Source organism: Ciconia boyciana, chromosome 5 (assembly GCF_034638445.1).
Source record: "Ciconia boyciana chromosome 5, ASM3463844v1, whole genome shotgun sequence".
Taxonomy (NCBI): Eukaryota; Metazoa; Chordata; class Aves; order Ciconiiformes; family Ciconiidae; genus Ciconia; species Ciconia boyciana.
In genome coordinates, this window is record NC_132938.1 from 66124082 (window position 1) to 66130488 (window position 6407).

Sequence of the window (6407 nt, forward strand, 5' to 3'; positions counted from 1 at the left end):
TCCCTGCGCTCCGTCACCCTGGGGAGTCTCCACCCTCTCCCTGCATGCTGGGGAAGTCAGAGGTCTTTGTGGGGAGGGCAAGGCCAGGACGAGCCACAGCTTTCACCTTTTTTTCTTTTAGCTGAACAAGTCATAAATGAGCTGCAGCGCAGCACCTTGTCAGGAGCTGCCCCAAACCAACTGCGTCGGTAGCGGTGGCATTTGAATGACATCTCCACCTGCCAGAGGCTCACAGTGATGGCCGAGTCTGGCAGAGTTGGCAGGCCGTGATGAATGCCAGCATGGCATGTCAGGTGAGGCACAGCTGGTTGTGAAATCTTCTCCCCCAGTGGCCTGCAGACAGCTACTACTACTGCAGACAAGACTACTACCTTGGTATGTTTTCCTTCAGTTCAAAATACCTGCAATAATGCAAAGGCTGTACTGAGCCCACCAGAGCGGGGTTTTCACAGCATAATATGTGGGCATGTAATTGATGCTATGGAGGGAAACAAACCTGAGGCAGCCTTCGTTATATGAGGTAGGGGCAGTGGTCCCTGGCACATGCTGTCTGCCTGGCTGGGCCTGCTGGGCAGCGCAGGCCACAGCTTTCCAGGAGCTGTGCTAACATCTGAGTGGCACCAATGACAGGCACGCCACTTCTCCCATTTGCTCCCTGACTCAGTTTTGCTTGCCAGGACAGCTGTAGCTTCTGGGTCCAGTAACCCCAAAGATGAGGTCGGCCAGGCTCTGGAGGATGCTGAAGGAACTCCTTCACTTCAGGTGGGCTGCCTGCACATGGCCAGTGTCCCAGGCACCATCCTGCAGGAGGGCTCTGCCAGCACTTTGACAAGAGCACGAACCCACGTGGTCGCAGTCATTCTCCTTGGTAGAGGGACGCAGAAGAGTGCACGTTACAGATGGTTTCCAGTTAAAAGCATGAGCTTTATGCTCTCGTTTTCCTAGCAAGACTCATCACTAGTAAACATCAAGGCTACCAGTAAGAGCTGTCTGGGTCAGAATGTCACAAGGCCAGCTTTTTTAGCTGGCTGTAACCTGTGATGGGTAAGTATCTCATCATTCAGGAATCATGCTTCTGGGATCTTGTTCTTTCCTTTACCACTAGTTTTATCATAATTAACTCTGTACTGTATTTATACAAGACTTATAAGCATCTTAGCAGCTAATGAAGACCATTGCATAGTCCCAGCAGCATTTGAGAAGCTGCACATATGACCAAATAGATGCAAAAATACTGTTACCTCACACATCAAATTATTTCATCCATGCCCCAGAAGAGTACCAGTTAAATCACCACGATGTTAACATCACACATTTTACTTGAGTGGCAGGTTTCCCAGAAGGTTCCCCGCTGCTCAGAGTAGGCTGTGTTTCACTGATGTGTTCCCTCCTCATGAATTTAGGTTCAGAGCTATACTCCTCCACAGCCCTGCTGTGCTTTGTCTTACAAGTGTCTTGTCTCTACTTTGCTTTTTAGACGAAAGCCTTGCATACTTGAAAATTAACATACCTAGGAAATATTTAAGACCTTTGTTTCCTGTCAGTGAACACAACAGTCCCTAGAGCATGCCAATGAAATTGCACCTAACCACACTGTCGGTTGTGCCAGCCCCAGCATGCTGGTTGTAGCAGCAGTTGGGGAAGATGAGTGTGTTGCACAGAATTGTGCTTCCAGCAGGCTGTGGTTCTCTCGTGCTCACTGAGTGGCATGCATTCCCACCATCCCGGGGAGAAAACAGTCCTCCAGGAATTGTCCACAGCTGAGGAGAGACAAGAGATGCCAAAGGGCCTGACGCACATGTAATCTTATTTGCTAGCCCCACTGCAAATGGTGAAGCAGACAATATGAGCACCAGGAGAAGTTACTCTGTTTGTTGTTCTGTGTAAAAATGCTGCTCCTTTATCAGAGCGGTCTCTCCCACAGGCTCCTAACAACCCTGCTCCATGTCCCAGCTGTCTGATTTCTTTGAGACAGCAAGTCCCAGGGAGGGAGTTGAGGCACCGTAGGTGGCAAGTACTGCACCGTGAAATGTCACAAACGAGTAGAGGGGCAAAGACAACTTGATAGATATCAGAGTTTTTACATCCATTCATTGCTGTTCTAATATGTACCAGGGACTGACATGTTTCCTTCCCACTGTTAAATTGCTGTGACCTTGTTCCTGTGCAGAAATGTCCCGTCATAGGGGAATTGCCTGTGGGCAAATAGCAGGAGCAGCAGGGCATTTCTGGAGAACTCTTTCTCTTCCATATGCTGGACTATTAAGCAGAGAAGCAAGTGGGCCTCTTCAGCATCCTTCTTCCCTGATGCCCTCTGGTGACTGACAGACACTCTGCTCTCCCGGCTCATTCTGCATAGATCTGCTTAGAGGCCAAGCCCAGGGGAGGAAAATAAGTAGTATTGAGTTTGTCCATTAGTAACAGTGTGGGATGTGAAACTGGGCAGTCTGGTTTAGTTTCCTGTACTTCAAGCAGGTTTGCCTGCAGGTTTGCCACCACCACTGGTTTGCCCCAGGTGAAACGAAAACAAAGGAATAGCAAAAGTCTAGGGAACCACTCTAGAAAAGTAGGAAGACTATTTCAGGAGGGGCTTGCATTTGCTGCACTTTTGCCACCATCCAGCATATTAACAGTCACAGTGCGTTAGCCTTTAAGAGACCACCCGAACAGAACTGAGCCTGAGCTGCTGGTGTGCACAGCTGGGCTCTTAACGCCGCCACAGCCTCCAGGACCAGCTAGCTGCCCCTTAACTGTGTGCTTTGGGAGCGGACAGAGCACACACCTGGTAGGCTGTCTCCCGTTTCTGGGAGCCCCTCAGACTGTTTTGCAGACACCCCCCAGACTTAATGTCTGGTGTTGGGGACGGGTCGCTGTCAGTCAGACCTGTGTGCGCTTCGACCTGCCTGGGAACATGGGGGGGGGGGGCACTGCTGGGTGGGAGCAGACATGTATTTGTCCCTGCCTTTGGTCGGCAGCAGCGGTGTGGCAGAGCGGGCGGCCGGCGGGGCTAAGGGTGGTGCGCGGCGCGGAGCACAGGGCCGGGCCGGCCGACAGCGGCACGCCGGCCCGGGCTGGCGGCGGCTGCCGGTCCCCGGGCGGGACGTGGCGGGGGCTGGTGTCGGGCTCCCGCTGCTCAGCCGGTGCTAATTGCCTTGTCTGTTTGTGGCTAATTGCTTCTCCCCGCAGGCTGCGCGCCCCCGCCCGGCCGCGCCCTACTGAGCCGCAACGCCGGGCACCTCGGCGGGCGGGGCGGCCCCAGGGTGCGGGCACGGTGGGCGGGGGGGCCCTCGGTCGGGCGGCGCCGCTTAGGGAGCGACACGGGGGAGCGCGGCTGTTCCCGCGGGCCGGGCTGCTTCTGCCGGCCGGGAGGTGAGTGGTGACCGCGGGGCCTTCCCTTGCCGCTTCTTGTCCTACACGCCCCGACGGGGGCTGCGGATCGGCGTGCGGCGGGCCCGGTGTGTCCGGGGCCCGGCTGCCTCCCGCGGGCAGCGGCCGTCGGCGGCCGGCTCTTATTCGGGCTGTGCGCGGCGGGGCGGGAGCCCCCCCAGCGCGGGGGCTGCGGGCCGGGGCAGCGGGTGCCGCTTTCCCCCGGGCTGTAGCGGGGCTCAGGCGGGGGCGGTGCACGGCCTCCAGTGGGGTGCCCGTACCAGGGCCGGAGTGCCCCCGGGCCCCCCTGCCGGGCCCCGTGGGGCGGCTCCAGCACAGCTGGGCTGTGCCCAGCCGGGGAGGTGCCGGTGGAGGGGGGAGCCGTGCTCCGTGTGTGAAACCTCTTTTTTTTTTTCCCTTTCCCAGGTGGGACAGGAGCCCGTGGGGTTGCAGAGGGTTGTGCCTCCCCCGGGGAAATGCAGCTGCGGGTAAGTGCAGGTGTCTGGAGAGTAGAAGCAGCTCAGGGCAGGGAGCTGCTATTGTAGCTGTGTGTCCCTCTGTGCCAGCAACAGCCCTGGCACAGGCTGGCCCCAGAGGATGCACAGGTCAGCAGGTCAGCAGCTTGCTGTGGCTGCAGTCCCGGCCGGAAAGCCTGATGTGTCTTGCCCTGTGGGAAGCAGTCTGCAGGGCTGGCTACGAGTTGCCCTAGTGCATCTGGCAGGAGGTTCCTGAGCAAGGCCATGATCCTGGTACAGCTGGGGTTTGTGTCAGGGCTAGAGGGACCAGGGGAACCCCCTGCCCTGCACCGTGATACCTGCCTGGCTGCTTAGCTGTGGAAGCGGAGCAACTTGGGTCCCTCCTGTACCCCAGGAGCAGCTGATGTTCCCTGGATGCTCCTCTCCTGCTCAAGCACCCCCTGTGGTGTGAGGGGCCCAACTGGGGCTGCACTTACAGGCACAGCTCCTTCCAGAGGGGGAAGAAGCTGCTGCTGCCCGGGATTTGCTGTATGTGATGGTCACTGTTCACGGAGAGCAAATAAAGCCTGAAAGGCTAGAGCCCAGTGACTGCTTACCTTCACCAACAAGTAACACAGAGGGTTACAGGGCTGGGCCCTCCCAAGAGGGAGGGCTGCCCCCACCCTAGTTCCCAAGCATTCCCTAAAACTGCATGTGAGGTCCTGGGCTGTGCAGGGGCTATGTTCTCCCTACCCCCAACATCACACACAGGCAGAAAACAGAAATTCAGTGCTGGGTTTGGGGTTCAGAAAAATATTAAGTCCTGTGTTTTCAGGTCTCAAAAGGAGAGCCCTGTGTTTCTGAAGCTCAGAGAAAGACTAAGCCCCGTGTTTCTGAGACACAGAAAAAAGTGCTGCATTTTTGGGACTTGGAAACAGAGGCTTGGGGGGGGGGGGGGCTACTGGAGGTGGGGGCCCTCAAAATTAAGGAGGCTGACATGCACCAGGCCAAACTCAACATCTGAGACTAGGGGGAAAGGTGCTTTTTTCCAACTCTCTATTCAAGGTTTCTACAATTACTAGAATAGTTATTAAATAATTAGCCAATATTTAGACAATGTACAGTTATGACAGTACATATTCAAGTTATGACAGTGATTGATTTATGATCTTTCCAAAAGCCCAGACTGCTGCAAGTAGCTGGAGCTTCAGTTATGTTGTAACAAGAAGCAGCTTCTGGAGGCAGGAGGAGCATCTCTTCTCCGGAGTATGCTGGAGCTGAAATAACTTAGGGCTGCAAATAACCTGAAGTGGAAAATCCATTGCCCGTAATGAGCATCTCGTGTCCAGGAGCTGAAGCTGGAATTACCTGAAACTCAAGAGAAGCTCAAGTGTCCGTAACCTGAGCTGTAACAAGGAGCATCCGTCAGCAGGAGCATCTTCTATCCCAACTGTGCAGCAGCCAGAACTGTGATTTGGAGCTGGGGCTGTAAGAAGCAGGGGTGTCCATTGGGCAGAGCTGTGAGAACCAGAGGCATCTCTAATCTAGAGCATCCAGTAGCTGGAGTGTCTATCAGCTGGAGCTGTAACAAGCCAGGGTGTCTGTCAGCCAGGAACCAAGTGCGCACAGGCAGGGTTGTCCCTACAAGAAGCTCTTCCCAGGAGCGAGCTTAGCCTTTTCCTGGGGGTTAAATCCATGCCACATGCTCCTCACTGTGGAGGGTTTATCTCAGTCTAGTTGCTGAGGGCAGAAGTGAGGTGGGGGTCACCCCAGCTCTCAGGCAGCCCTGCTGCGAGGGGGCGCAGGCTGTGTGGGGTGCAGGTGAGGTGGCAGCACAAGGCAGCGGTGCCTCCTCTGTACCTGCAAAAAGGGAGAGAAACCGGCCAGTCAGAGCTCCTGGGTGCACAGCCACAGAGACCCCACAGGAGATGCTTGTCCCCCTCACCAGCCAGAAGTCACATTTCTCCCCAGAATGGCAGGCGAGAAAGAGCATCTTGCTCAAACCCCTCTGCTAAGCGGGGATGCATTTCAGCACAGCACAGAACAGCACAGGGACTGAGAATGGGCTGTTCCCAGCCTCACACTGCCCTGGTGCCCATGGGGTGCAGCTGGGTCAGACTCCAACAGCTCTCGCCCTACCTTCCCTGAACTCCCTTCCCAGCTCCCAGCCCCCTAAATGCGAGGCACAAACCTCCTGGGAGGGCCTTTGGTGTGGGGAGCTGTGGCAGTGCTGCAGCAGCTCCCCACATGGCACCAACCCCCCTCAGGCATGGTTTGCCCCACACCCGTGTTCATACAGTGCCAAGAGAGGCAGTAGGGGCAGCTCCACAGCCTAGCCAGCCCCCAGAGGGGATCGAGTGCTCACCCACCACCCTCCTTTGCTGCTGGTACCCAGGGCCCAACCCTGACCCTCTGCCCAGGGAGCCCCCAGCCACTGTTGAACCCCAACAGCTCTCACTCCACCTCAAGCCCCCAGCCGCAGGGGACAGGGATCCTCAGCCCAGCTGTGGGAGCAGCCACAGAGGTGACCCAGTAATGGACTGGCCCAGAGGGACAACTGCTGTGCTGGGAGCCCCAGGCATCCAT

The 6407-nt window shown here is 56.3% G+C and overlaps 1 long non-coding RNA gene across 1 annotated transcript; it reads left to right on the forward strand.

The window, feature by feature from the left end:
- The first annotated feature begins 3299 nt into the window (after positions 1-3299).
- LOC140652079 (uncharacterized) lies at positions 3300-6153 on the forward strand. The gene is made up of 3 exons (XR_012042649.1): positions 3300-3369; positions 3793-3854; positions 5002-6153. It is a non-coding gene; the product is annotated as an uncharacterized lncRNA (long non-coding RNA).
- The last annotated feature ends 254 nt before the right edge of the window (positions 6154-6407 follow it).